Source organism: Anopheles stephensi, chromosome 2, assembly GCF_013141755.1.
Source record: "Anopheles stephensi strain Indian chromosome 2, UCI_ANSTEP_V1.0, whole genome shotgun sequence".
In the NCBI taxonomy this organism is placed as follows: Eukaryota; Metazoa; Arthropoda; class Insecta; order Diptera; family Culicidae; genus Anopheles; species Anopheles stephensi.
In genome coordinates, this window is record NC_050202.1 from 42660242 (window position 1) to 42674726 (window position 14485).

Sequence of the window (14485 nt, forward strand, 5' to 3'; positions counted from 1 at the left end):
TCGCAGACAGTAACTTTAGTCAAAGCTGAAGACAGTGTTATTAGAGATGGCAGTAATCGAGTCACTAAGCAAACCTTTCGAGGTGCTGAAGAGGAACAAACCCCTCTTTCTCATTTAATTTAGAAAAAAGATCTCGATGTCTTGTTTTATCTTCAATATAGATCAGTTTATCACGCGAATACCTTTAATATGGTTACTGCAAGGTGAGCATTAAAAATGAATTGATTTTAATCAATACATGTTCCTAATTGATCTTCTGTTCAACGATCCAGTGTTCTAGCTATCCACACAATTATTTATCGTATCGCTGGTAGGGAAACGTTTTTCGGTTTTATTTATATTCATGAAGGACTGCTTCGTTTGTCGGTTGTATGCAGATAATATTTAAAAGTGATATCAGTTTCGTTGGAGCTGCTACGGCCATTCGAAAGGGGTTCCAAACTCACAATGAACGCATGCCTGGTCTGCAGAATCAATGTAGTAAGAGCCCCCAGCATTTATCCGCTTAAAGCATAATAGTATCGTGCAACCCTCTTGGGGACTTCCTTTAAACCAAAAGGTTTATATTCTGGAGACAAAATCATCTAGTCCTGGAAAAGCTAAAGAAGATGAACAAACTCCCCAGCTATCTCTGATACTATTCCGTCCATGTGAAGGCTATCACTCAAAATGAGCGACTCCCAACAGACCTCACCATCGTGCAATAGAATTTTTAAATAAATCTCTTTTACATCGATCGATAAACCTTACAAAGAGTAGACAAAATGCTTAAATGTTTTTGTACGATAGCTAACGACCTTAGGCATAGCCCTACTAATTGATAGAAGGTTGGCGGTGAAGGATTGGAACTATTTTAAATAATTATTCTTATATGTAACAGAAACATTACTAAGGACTAACAGGACAGACCGTTACGGTGACAAGCTCTACGAGCTGTTGGGTGAACTCATCATCATGCAGTGGATTAAACTCGACAGGCTCCGGTGGGATGGGATGGTGAATTCCCATCAAGACGACCAGAATAAAAGTTTGGCAGACGACAGCGCAAAACCGCTAGCGGTATCGAGGATTGTTGCAGCAGGACAAGAAAATAAATTGCCTATCATATTAAGAACATTTTCCATTTCTAAAATTTACCCAAAGACTAACAACACAAAACTATTAGACCAACCCGTAATGTGAGATATAACCATTAATTACATCTGATCGTTGCTGTAACAGGTTACAAATAATCTGTACATTACCACAAGGAAATATCCAAATGCAACAATTTCAAACGTTTGCTGCATTACGCATTACTTAGCCGTCAAGTATTCGTTCTGCAAATGAAATCGACATCTAATGAGAGGAACAAGCGTGAGGTAATTACAACTCTGTGCTACACCAATCACACACTACAGTACGACAGGCCAGCAGACGGGTGGGCTGTTAAGCATTTGCAGCATAAAACTCGATCGTAAAACTTGCCTTTGATCAGATGAATATAAAACCATCACCATCGCCACGCCGATGACTGGCGGGAAGACGCGAGATTTTCTAGTGGTGACCACAGTACTTACAGCCGTCGAATGGCTTAGAAATGTTTTGCTAAGGTATCTAGCCTTCGTCGTAGCCCTGTTAGAGACGACAACACCGGCGAACATCATTAAACGCACCATCACCGCCGTTGCATCAGCAGCGTCAAGAAGGAAGCGCAAGAGCAAACCGGTATGACTGGAGGGAGCTGCATCATCATTTGCGCCCTGGTTGGACAGTGAGTGGTAATGAACTTGAAGAAATGTTCCAAGTGGCACACCCATTTACATAAATACTGATTTATATCTCTCGTGCCGCAACTCATCCCATCAGTTATCTAAAGTCCTTTGGCCAGCCCGGACTTCTCGCCTCGGTCAATACATGCTGGTCAAGTGCTCGAACTGTATAAAGGGATCAACAACATTTCTTATGTCACTGGAATGTAGTGTTACGGCTTCGTTCCTCGTGTTGACGCAATGATGAAGCGGTACCAGCGGAATACATCCGGCAGTACCCGGCACAATGGTTCCTCTTTCAGCCAGCCGAACGACCGTCGTACACGCGTTTTTGTCCGCGCTGCAAAACATGTGCGGAACACCGTTTGCTGTTGCAACAGCCTGACACCATACGTTCGGAGGAAAGAAAGCGTTAATTATTATACAAACTAAGACGCACCCAATTAGTCACTTTCGAAACGGTAATCAGCCATGAGGGAGATGGTCAAACTGCTGCTGCTGCTCTGGCATCAGAAGACAACACGAGGTTCTGTCAAGATGGTGCTGGATGTATCCTTTCATCCACCAACATTTGTCCATGGCCTCGACTGTCCCCCAGCAAGGGATTGGTGTTTTGGTAACGTTTGAATAATTTATCATTCATTACGAGTAGCAAGAGCAAGGCGCCTGAAAGGTTTTCCTATAGCTATGCGTTTTGAGATAAGTCTCTTAGATCTAAGGGAACGTCCCGCATAAGAAACAAGATATAAGTTTGAATCTAATCCGTCCTCTGGCATAGAAAAAGACTGTACAGGTTGGCGTAATAAGGTGGGTCCTTCAATAATGAATTTGAGATAATTTATATCGTTTAGAGTTTTAGATGACCATCGTGAATGAATTTGTGCAACTATATTACAGAGATTTAAAATTTTACATCATCACAAAACCAGTTATTGCAATTATCGTTCATTAATTTAAAAGGATGGATAAAGGTGGATATTCATTCATAGTGTGGTTACCGAAGGCTGCTCTACCCCTACGCGTCTGGAGTTCTTCCAGCAAGAGTTCACGACGTTTGCCCTGGGTTCTTTCAGTGCTTCCGTGGATTAAATCTGTACACTCCTTGGACTACACATCCTTATTTGATAAGCATTACGTCTCGGAAAAACATCCGTTCCGCTTTAATAAGCTTCTAGACAGCCTTGTGAGCCGTTAAAATTTAAAATAAAATTTTGATATATATAGTTGATAAATAGCAATACGGCCAGGCCGTTCTTTATGAATAAAAAAAATATAGTTGATAAATTTCAATTGATTATATAAATAAATGAAGATAAAATTTATTCCTTACTTAAAAACGAGTTGACTGTTAAAATAGTCAGTCGTGGATAAATATTCGTGCTACGGTCAATGGATGCTGTACCCCTGATGGTATGCAATTAGCACAACATTCACTTTTGGAGCACGTCCGCGGAGCACAACAGCATGTTCAAAACGGTTAAAAACGTTGGTGGATTTGAATTTTTGATGCGTGTTACATTCTAAAGCTATGTAGTTTGTTGCATTCAGCATTTCTAGTAACAATTATTGAAAATGTATAATTGGTTTCGGTTAAATAAGCTCTACTCAATACAATAATAGATCCATGAGCGCGCTAAACCATATTTGAAGCTGTTAATGATGGTTTAGGTTGCAAGGGAAAAATTAAAAACTGGTATTTTTTGTTTTATATTAAACTATTCAATGATCGTAAACAATATTCCAATACTATAAAACAACTGTGAAAAATCTTGACTGTATTCTAGTATGTATGTATATCGTTAGATGGTTCGTTTGAAAAATTTATTTATTTATTGTGTAAATTTGTCACAATAATACATTACTCTTTTATAGGGAACTATTGCAATCACACGGCATAGTTTAATTTTTGGAATAGTTTAATTTTTAATACAGTTGCCAAGTGGAGAATTGTACACCTGATTCTTATTGACTCAACGACCTTCGAGGCTATGCTGGCCATCTGATGGCTTACTAGAATTATTAATACTACCGAGAGGGATAGTCAGTCCTCACTACGAGAAAACGCTCCGGATGGGAATCTAATCCCAGTCCCAGACCGACATTGCCTCTACCACAGGGAGGCCCCAGCAGCATTATACATATCTTAATAAACTGTACTCCTATTCCGAATAATAATGGATAATTTTACTCTTAAATACACCTGTTGAAGATAAAATTGAAATTGAAGATAAATCATTCGGTAACCACGAAACATACGAATACTTTCTAACAAAAATCTAATTATTAGATAAGATGCCAATAAATAAATAAAACAAATAGATAAGATGCCAAATCAATGAATGTTAAATGTTCTTTTGTTCTGCTGTGTTCATATTTTAATAATATGGAAAAATGGAAAGTTGACAATACGGCTTCAAGCCGTCATAATAAATATATAAATAAAATAAATACAAATGGAAAGTTATGTAGACAAGTAAAATTCCTGTTTTTAAATCCTACATACATTAATACATAAATATGTTTAATACTGCTAAGCTTTGGTGCAATTTTCTGTAATTCAAGCCTAACCTTAGGGTGCACAAAGGATATAAAATCACTACCTCGATTCACATCAATCCTCCCTCTCGAATCATCTGATGGTGCCGATTGTTATTCTTTTATATGAATGTTAAAGTGGAAAAAGGCCAAATAAGCATCCTCTATTCGTGGTTGTTGAAACACCAAAGGGTTTTCTTGCCCGTCGAAGGACACATCAAACTTTGAAGATTAGATTTTCTTACCCTTTGCTCGTATAGGAACGGCTCCGTAAACTATGGTAGCGTACAGCTTAATAAAGCACCAGATCTTTTGCATGGAAAATACGCAATGAAGATATAATGATACTCGACCGGCGGCCGAGTGTGTACAGCTCTCGTAATGTAATAATTGATCAAGACCATCGGATGGCCTCTAGCGCGGTAAAAACTACCAATTTTTCAGCTCTTACGCATGGTGCTTGGTTAGCGATCGAAGGTTTGCCTGCTTCGGTGGAGAATATGTTTGAAGGAGCCGCAGAAAGTGCGGTGTGCGTGGCGTGTGTGTGGCATGGCAAAGGCTCATTTTACAATTGCTCCGAAATTATGATTGAGTTAGCGGTCGTACGGCTGAAGTTCATGATCAACGTCCGCGCGCCACGAGCGAGAGGAGTGTTCCAGCCGAGCAAAGCAGAGTAGTAGTTTTACATTGCTGTGATTCGCTTTTTTCCAGCCATATGAAGCAGAAACGCGAACGACATGTTTGTGCTCGTGGAGTATTGAATATGCATGATTTAAACCGCGCCACACCAGTACGAAACCTGTTCGTTTCGGGCATAGCAAGGAAGTGCTGTAAGACAATGTTAGTTATATGAGCCACCGACAAGCAGTCAGACTTTGAGACACTTGATGAAATGAAGACGATTTAGGCCAAGGATAACTGAAAGGCTAGTCACTGGTGAAATCTACGGCCAGTAGATTCCGTTTTCGGCTAACGGTTTCCAGCGGAACGCCGTATAGTATGAGTAACCTTTGGATTATTTTAAAACGCACCGCGGGAAGTTCCTAGACCGATCTTTCTTGCTAGGGGAAATCAAACCGATCAAACCGGTGACTGAATACATTTGCACACATTTTGCTGAGATGCCGATAGCAAAAATTACAACCATGCCCAACGCTTCCAAACGGAAGGTGTAGCAGGAGCAACAAACTTGTGTAACCTCCTAAAACTTTGGACTACAGACAAAACAGATGACGAAACGTCTGATCGCCGAATGCAAATCAGCTCGATGTCTCGCTTTCTTTCGTCACCTAAAAATCGCTCGCTTTGTGCAGAGAATGCACACGCGAGGATCGATGCTGCTCGCTGGTGGTAGCACAATGATGTTTCACTCCCTAGCATACTCAGCTGGGGCTGAAGAACGGCGTTTGAATTTGCACTCGATTCGCAGCATACCACTGGAACGTTGACGTGCACAATGTCAAAACGATTACCATCGAGTCGACTTGTAGATTTGACTTTCGCCGCGTTCCAATCCCCCTCGTACTCGAACGGGCGAACGGACGGACGCATTGTTGACTCCCAAACATCGACGACACCTGTAGTTGGATGGTGTATTTGCAGACAGGCAGTGAACCGTTCTATTGGTAAAAGTATTCCCGGCCACAAACAGTGCCCCGTCCACACGCACGCACGCTAAGCCGAACTGCTCGACTGAGCGATTGCAGCATCGCCATCTTGAGTCCACGCCAGAGTGAAGGTTAGCCGTCGAGTTTGCATCGAGTGGTTTTGTGGCGATGGACGGACGCAACGAACAGGACGGTGGTACGAGCGGACCGACACGTAACCGCAAGAAGAAAAGCTTACCATGGAGGCGAGTATTTGTGCATCGTAAAATTCCATGAATGACTGCCACACCAGTCACCGCAAACGGACACGGACTCGTCGTCGTCATTATGGACCTGGTCTGCCGATGATAAGATGGCACATCCCGTTGGATCCCGTGTTGGGGGCTGCAACGGCAACAATGGCCGCCTAGTACGGTGTTTTGTATCACAGCCACAGCCAGCATCCAGCAGCCAGTCGTATAATCTGTTCGATAATCAGGATTTGTGTGTTAGTCAACTCGGTGCGGTTTGGAAATCACTTTCTTTTTGGCGCTCGTCAACCGCAAGACAGATTTAGGAGAGTCGATAAAAAAGCAATAGATCTGCGTTGCACCAGCGCAGCAGCGGTCGGATGTAATGTGGAGCCAACTTAATTGCCAAAAGGGGATGAAGGGAAAACAGCGGAGTGAGAGAGAGAGAGAGATAACAAGAGAAAGAGAGAAAAAATGAGATAAAGATAAAGCCGAATACGCATCATCGAACAAATTGTTACATTTAAACCTGTTGTCCACGAAAAACAGGCATATTATTTTAATTGTTTTTTCGCTCAAAAATTTGCTTATTTGGCAACTTTGGTTAACAAATTAAACTATTAATTAACAAGTATTGTTGAATGTTTAATCATCTAACAATCATCATAACAGCTTAATTATAATAGTTTAATTGAAATCCCGTTGCGAAATACGCTACAAATGTACTTATTTGCTTATAAGGGGCTACAACCGCTTCTCAGTCTTGATCTCTTGTGTCTATGAGGGCGTTCTAAAAGACTTTACAATCTTGGTCGTCCGGTGCTATTCTCATGTAATGACCAGCCCACTGGAGTCTGGTGAATCTAATTCGCTGCAGGATGGTAAGATCACCGTACAGCTCGAAGAACTCGTCGCAAAGAGTATTTCATCAGTTAATCTTCAACCCGAGGTTTAGTGCCGCCTGCTCGATCCTTTGGTAAGCTTCTGCTACGTAGTGAGCCTCAAACCAATGATGTCTACGTTATCAGGATTGATTTGTAGAAGATAGACTCCGAAGATTCCACCTCCGAGTATTTAGCGTAAGCAGCAGCATAATTGGTTTGGAGACTATCCAACGGGACACATAGTTAAAATCTCTCATTTGGAAAATGTATTCAGAGGAGCAGTGAGTGCATCAATTGCAAGTAGTAATAGCCTAATACGTGACTGATATATGCATGCGTGACGGTATCTTCTACGAGGATACTGTAGCCTAGGGCTAATTGTTTAAAAAATACTGTAGATAGCTTGGAATCGGAAAGCTCAGTAGAATATTCTGGTAAACCCTTGGATGAAATCTCAGATTTTAGAACTAATTATTTATTTATTTATTATCACCCCGTGTGATAACTGTGAAATTTTGTATTCACGAGGAAAATAAATTTTACAAAATTAAAAAGAACTAACTTAGAACTAACAATAAAGATTTTAAAACTAATTCAGAACTATTTGAACTCCTTGGACTTCTCCATTATGACTATATTACTGTACTTGTAATAGATGTACTAAATACATATTGAATACTTCTAAGGACCTTTTACGTGCCCTAATCGTTATATTGAGCCGTTCTCCCATGGTGAGGATTGACAATCCAACTATGCGGTATCAATAAGTGTCTAGTAAGTCAGAAATGGAAGGCATGACCTAAGAGGACGTTTGACCAAGAAGAAGAAGAATCGTTACACTACTTCTATTTACAAATCTACCTTAGACCATCAGCAACACAAAAACAGAACAGTTAATACAGCTGAGCATCATAACTGCTGCTTCACTATTGATTCTATCGTTAGATGGTAATCGCTTAAAATCAGCGTAAAACTTTCATTGAAACGGCGCCGAGTACCTTGAACCTGTTTTACGATAGAGTACCCGTGTAAGTACCATATACTCTGTGCGTATTGGAATTGAAGGTAAGGTTAGAGATATTATTTGTGTGGCTGGTAATTTTCAAGATCTAAAGGAAGAAAAGCATCGACTAATCGATGCACACGATCGAACTTTACAACCTACTGTGGCAACATAGCTAGAACACTTTGGTCATATGTGCTCAACAAACTTTCTTGAAAATCTCCAGGAAGCTGTAAACTGACAACTAATTAAAAGATAGTTGACGAAAGATAGGCTCTTTCCGATGTATGCTAACCGTCCGATGTTAGTCATGCCGTTCGAAAAATGTGACCCGAAAATGTTACAGTAAGCACACCAAAGAAAGCAGAAAGCACAATTAATAAAGATGGTAATGCTATATTTCCCACAAACACGCCGCTCCGTTGAATGTGTGCGCACAGCACACCCAGTATTGATTAACTGTGAGTCCGCTGCATTTTGTTAACATGCCCTTTTACACGCACAGCAGCCATCAAGGGTCAGCAGCATGGACGCCATCGTCGCTGACATTGGTGCGATGATGCTTGGAGCGAAATGGATAACAAAAAAAACCCTACACACATACACACACACACAAAGGTTGACCCAGGGGCGGCACTCGCAATGACCTTCAGCGTTCGGCAGTACGGTGAAGCCTGCCCTTAGCTTGCCCAGCGCGGTGTGGTTGGTGCCTCAAGTGCACAGTTGGCTAATTACCATGCACCAGGTTAAACCCGTTCGCGCCTACAAACCGTCGGTGCGGATTTTCGATCGCACTGCATCGTAAAGCATACAGCAGGCAGTATGCTATGTACGGTTCCGCGCGGACCCTTGCAGGATACCTGCGTTAAGCGGTCAAAGTCAACGTGTCGTTTAAACAGTTTTTGTTATCGCTGTTGCACAAGATGTGCATGTCAGGAGAAGTTTAAATCAATGCTTGTGAAGAACCACATTACGCTCATGATTACCGAGCCGTCTCATATAATTTAAATTAATTTTTAAAGTCTACATTTCTGGGCTCGGCTACAATTGGCTGATTGCAAATCGCTCAATACCTTAGCGATCGTTCAAAGAAGAGCAAAGCCAAAAAAGAAAACGGGTGCAAGCTGTCGATCAGGTTTTTCCTCCACGGGTCAAATGGGAACGCCTGGAAACATGTCGACCGCACGATGTGCCACACAAAAGTTTAAGGTTAATTGAAAATTTATAGGTCACGGCACTGCAACTGGAGAGGCTGTAGTTTATAGCTTCAGCATCACCACTTTTGGTTGTGGCCGACAACGACACCGACACACACACACACTTTTGTGGGGAATTTCTATCTCCTCGAACAAAAATACTTCCACCGCGTGTGAACGCAATGAAGAATGTTTTGCGCTGCGGTCCTTCTGAGTTATAAATGTTGCAAAATGTTTTGTCAATAGCGGTATAACAATAAAACTTTATTAACCGCGAAATGTGACCGAAGCGTCCGGTGCTCCATAAAGTTCAATTGATATGGCTTTGGAGTTTTCCGAGTTTTGTTGTTGTCCGTCGACATATGGCATGCAAAAATTGAGCTCTAGGCGCAATCAAGCTCTTGTGGCGTGTTCCGAACTATGTCTTGTAATTATATGGATTTTGTTATCCACCCAACAGGGAATTGCTATTTCCACGGCATATTAACTGGTTCTCCAAAAATGTTTAGATTCGTCCTGAAGAAGTCTTCAGATGTTTTTGAGCTTTTTCAAAAATCTCAAAATATTACAAATTCGCTGCATTGCATTCATAGGGTTATTTGCAGGACATACATATACTTGCTTTAAAATTTATTTTATAGCAATATGGCCAGGCCGTTCTTTATGAATAAAATAAAAAATATTTTATAATTAAGGATATTCTTAACGTTCTTCTGCTAAGCAGTTATATTTTTACTTTAGATTTGAAACGCTTTCTTATTTAATATCGCGTTTACTTATTTTAAGATTTTTGACCTGCTCCCAAATTGCGATGTTAAAATTGTTAAGGCACAATCGTTCCAAAAAAGCTTCATATGTTGCAATTATTCGGGAGCCTAGGAATGCCATATGTTTAAACTTTGGCCCAAGTGAAAAATATGGTTGAACATACAACAGAAAAAGTGATAAAAATAATAAACCGTGTTTTTTAACTTCCTGGAACAGTATTTCATTCATCTCTTTTCAATGTAGGTATTTAAAAAAACGTAAAGGCATCTGATAATGAGAGAGCATAATTTGATCTAAAACAAATTTAAACATGAGCATACAACATCATGCCACGGGTTCGACCCGTGTAACGGAAGAGATCCGAGCCATTGAATGACGCTACAGACCAACGTCTGCAGATCAACGTCATGACATGAACAGACAGTTCTGGTTCAGCGATTGATCTAAAAGGTTTGGATGTTAGTTAAGATGATCTCTGGCGAATAAAATAAACTTTAAAGAATTAAACTTCCTTTGTTTGTATTTTGTGTTAACTGATATTCAAAACAATTTAGCAATACGGCCTCCTTAAGGAACGGTCTCCTTAAGAATAAAAAAAAAATACAAAACAATTATGAAAATCTGTCATAAGGTAATGGGAATTGGTCATAAAAAGTGTCAAAAGATCAATGCATATGCATCACGCCATTTCACCCCAACATGCTGCAAAAAACGACCGAAAGACTCGATAGTCTCCCATCCAAACATAAAAAAATGTTTCATTACGCAACGTTACTCCACACCCACCGGCCCCGTCGGCAGCTCCAACGCCATCCATGTTGCCGGCTAGCCCCTAGCATTGTAGGAGCAATGCGCTACCACTTTTCTTTAAGCTGAAAATGAGCAAAAATGCGTATTCATCAATCAATCTTGGCGCTTGTCGTTTTGTTTATCCACCGCCTGACCCTGTTTCGATTGCTTTCTAACATCAAACGAACGGAACGTTGCATTGTTCGGTTTTCCACCCAGGGCACGATTGCACGGGACTGGCGGCACCAGCAATAAGCACCATCCCGAACTGATTCATTGATCGAGCGCTACCATACCAACCTGCTCACATAACGGAGCAGCCCCCAAGCTGGTGGATGTTGCAGCATCAGCACAGATGCATAAGGCTTTCGTGGCGAGAAAAAAGGCACACAAAGTAAAACCGGTTCGTTACCGGTGCTCGGGCCGATTGCGGTGGCTACCATCCTGGTGGTGTTGTGCCGATCCGAAGGCCAGCGAAATTGTTCATTACCAAGTGCAAGTGCTGGTAATGAGCCTGAGCTACACGCGTCTTGCCTTCACTTGTACAAACTTGAAATGTTAGCAACAAAAAGCAAAACGAGCAAACGGTGTAGCGCGATGGGCGAAATGTTTCACGGCACGGTTCCGTCAGTTGGCCAACATGCGCGTGCCGCCGAGTCCGTTCGTCGGAGATCACTTTTTCATTGGCTTAGGTTTTTGGTGAAGGTCAACCCTTCCTCGGATGGATGATACCTTTTCGGCTTTGGGGTTGGAGGTAAAGTGACCGATTGATATTTTTCCTGCCGATACCGGACTGCAGACTTCGACATTTACCACCGCATATTTGCACGGTAAAGAGTGTTTTAAAGTTCCATTAATGGTTCGTTCAGCTCAGGCTGGAATGATAAACAATCACAAACCTCCGCGGCACTTGCAGTGGAGGTGTCAAATGTTGATTAACTGTAGTTGGGGCTTGGGCGTGCGAGCGATTGAGTGAGTGTCAAGGATAGGCGATGACGCGATGCTACACTGCCCAGATAAACCACCCCCCCCTCCTCCCCCCCTCCCCAGGAGAACCCAGAAACGAAGAAGAAGAACGGCCCTACGATAAGGCGTTGTTTAATATGCGCTCTTGAGGCGGTGTAATGAATGGGACCTGATAGTTTGTGCCAAAGGGTCCGAAGATGCATGAGAACCGATGAGTGGCTAGATTGATAAGCCCAAATATCTATTCAAATATGTTGAAAAGCTCAAACAACGAGACCATCTCCAATCTACAGCTCGATGGCCCTAAGTTTCTGAGAGTGCAAGGTTACACTTTTCATGGGCACGTTGGCGGTCGCGTTCGAATTCGAGTGTAGGTCACTGCGACTGCTCGAAATTCTCGTTCCACAGCACAAACCATCCCCGTTCCCCCTCCCCGCCACTGCCCCGTTTGATGCCATTCCAATTTGGGGCCGAGCGCAACGCGGAAATGTTTGGCGTGCACGCGATAAAAATCATGCCCGAAAAATCTACCCAGTCAGTGCGTGTTAATTGCAGATAACACCGGGCGAGCGAGAAATAGGTTGGATGTGGTTTTTTGTTTATTTTTTTGTTTTGTGACACGTTCGCCTTCTGCCGTGGCGAGCAAGTCTTTTGAAGCGTTATATCGATCCGCCCATGGGAAATGTGTCGCACAGAAGTAGCGGCGCAGGAAATGGATCGAAATCGAAAATTGGACTAATCGTTCGGTGTCCTCTTGTCAGCAGCGTTTCTACACGTTGGGTGATCCTTCGGTTCGGCAGTTTTGAACCTCGGATACTGTAGCTTACTTTAAAAACCGTCAAAGTGTCACGGTTTTATATATATTTATTATATATTTATACATTCTTGATGTAGTTTTAAACGACTCATGCATATTATTTCGAATGTAATCAAAAGAAATCAGAAAAGCTTCTTGCCTAGCATCCTCAAGAATTCGGCCAATTATGGTTCGACTAAACAGCACATAAAACCGTTTTTCAGATGGACTACACGTACCTAATGTGTTTATTGTTAGATTATTAATTCATAGATTAGTAGATTGTTAATAAATCAATAATAAACTTGCGCATGTTAAATTTGCTTCAATTGCCTGAGGACGTGGACAGTGGATGAAAATTTCGGATCGTGGTGAAGGCTATTGGACTTGTGAGAATCAATACCAGATTTTAGATGATAAGGCGTGGACCTTTCGTTTATGAGGCTTCATCGGCCTCATGTCTCAGGTGGTTTGAACGATGAGTTGGTCCTTTTCTGACTATCTAACTGCTATTAGCCTCGACCAACCAAACAATTAAGAATCCAGAGCGAATTATCTTCTGCAGACAGATTGGACATAAACTTCAATTCGTGTTGGAAGCTTTCGAACTTTTGAGAATCTGTACCTGTGTAAAGAAAACATGTACACAGGCGCGATACTGCGATAATGTCTCATGATAGACGAAGTGCCTTTGATGAAGAGATGTCATGGAAGAGGAGTACTTTCTGTCAACATGGACCCTTCGATGATGAGGCCTAATGGATGGGCAGGACTCTTAGTGCACGAAGGCACATGGAAAATGGGTTTTTTTGGACCTCGACGCTGTTGGAACGATGAGGCCTCTTCTTGCACATCTGTCTGCTATCTGTCTCAACTCAGCTATTTGGAAAAGCCTCGTAGCGATTCACTTTTGCAGACAGAAATCTCCAGTTAGTCTGTGGTGTAGAGATAGGCTTATTTTAGAAAAAAGACCATTTTGACGACGAGCTCCTTTGGACAGCGAGGATCTTTAGGCGATAAGGTTTGTCCTCTTCGTAGACAAACTCCATTTTGATAAAGCTAAGACACTGAAAATCACAATGAATCATGGGAAAATAGGTGTTTTGAGCGACGAGGATATTTGAACGATGAGGTCTCTTCGTAACTGTCTGATTATTATCTGCCGTCTAACTTTCCTAAAGCTCCGGTGCGATTTACTCTCTCGCAGATAGACCGACAGTGGACAAAACTCCCAAATGGTTAGAGTTGGAGGGAGAGGCTATTTTTTGGTAAAAAGATACTTTAGACAACGAGACTCTTGAGACAATGATATGTCTTTGTAAATAAATACTCTAGAATAAAGAGATCCCAAGGAAGTGGAGTACCTTTCTGTCTGGCTTTATGGATGGCGAGGTTGCTTAGTGGACGGTCTCTTCATCGTCCCAAGAATGGTGATGATCTTATATCGATGAGGTCTCTTGGCGGACGAGGTCTTCAGGCTGACTAAATCTCATGGTTAACTAGACCCAGTGGATAACGAAGCCCTTTAGATGGCGAAACCCTTAAGGGGCAGCCCATTTCACTCATGGTTTGATCCGCTAATGATACTAGCAAGATGTCACCCCAGGAAGATTTTGATTTTTCTTGTTTTCTTGCGCGAAGTTGCTGACGTCACAGCTTCGCCAAATCGCACCAGACCGATTCGCGACGGGAAATCGATGCTTCGCTGCGTTATAACCACACGAAGGAACTTAAACGTGAACGCGTCAGCAAATTGTGTTGTTCCCCTTTTGGTTGGTTTGGTTCTGCAATGGCCAGGCCCGGCCACTTATGTATGTCCTCAAAACTGCTGACATCGATCCAACCACACACACACACACACACACTCACACAGAACACATCGATCGGTCGAGATTGATGTGTTTGCGCGGGTAATAGAAAAGTATTGATTCTTTAAAAACCACACCTAGAATGGTCTTTT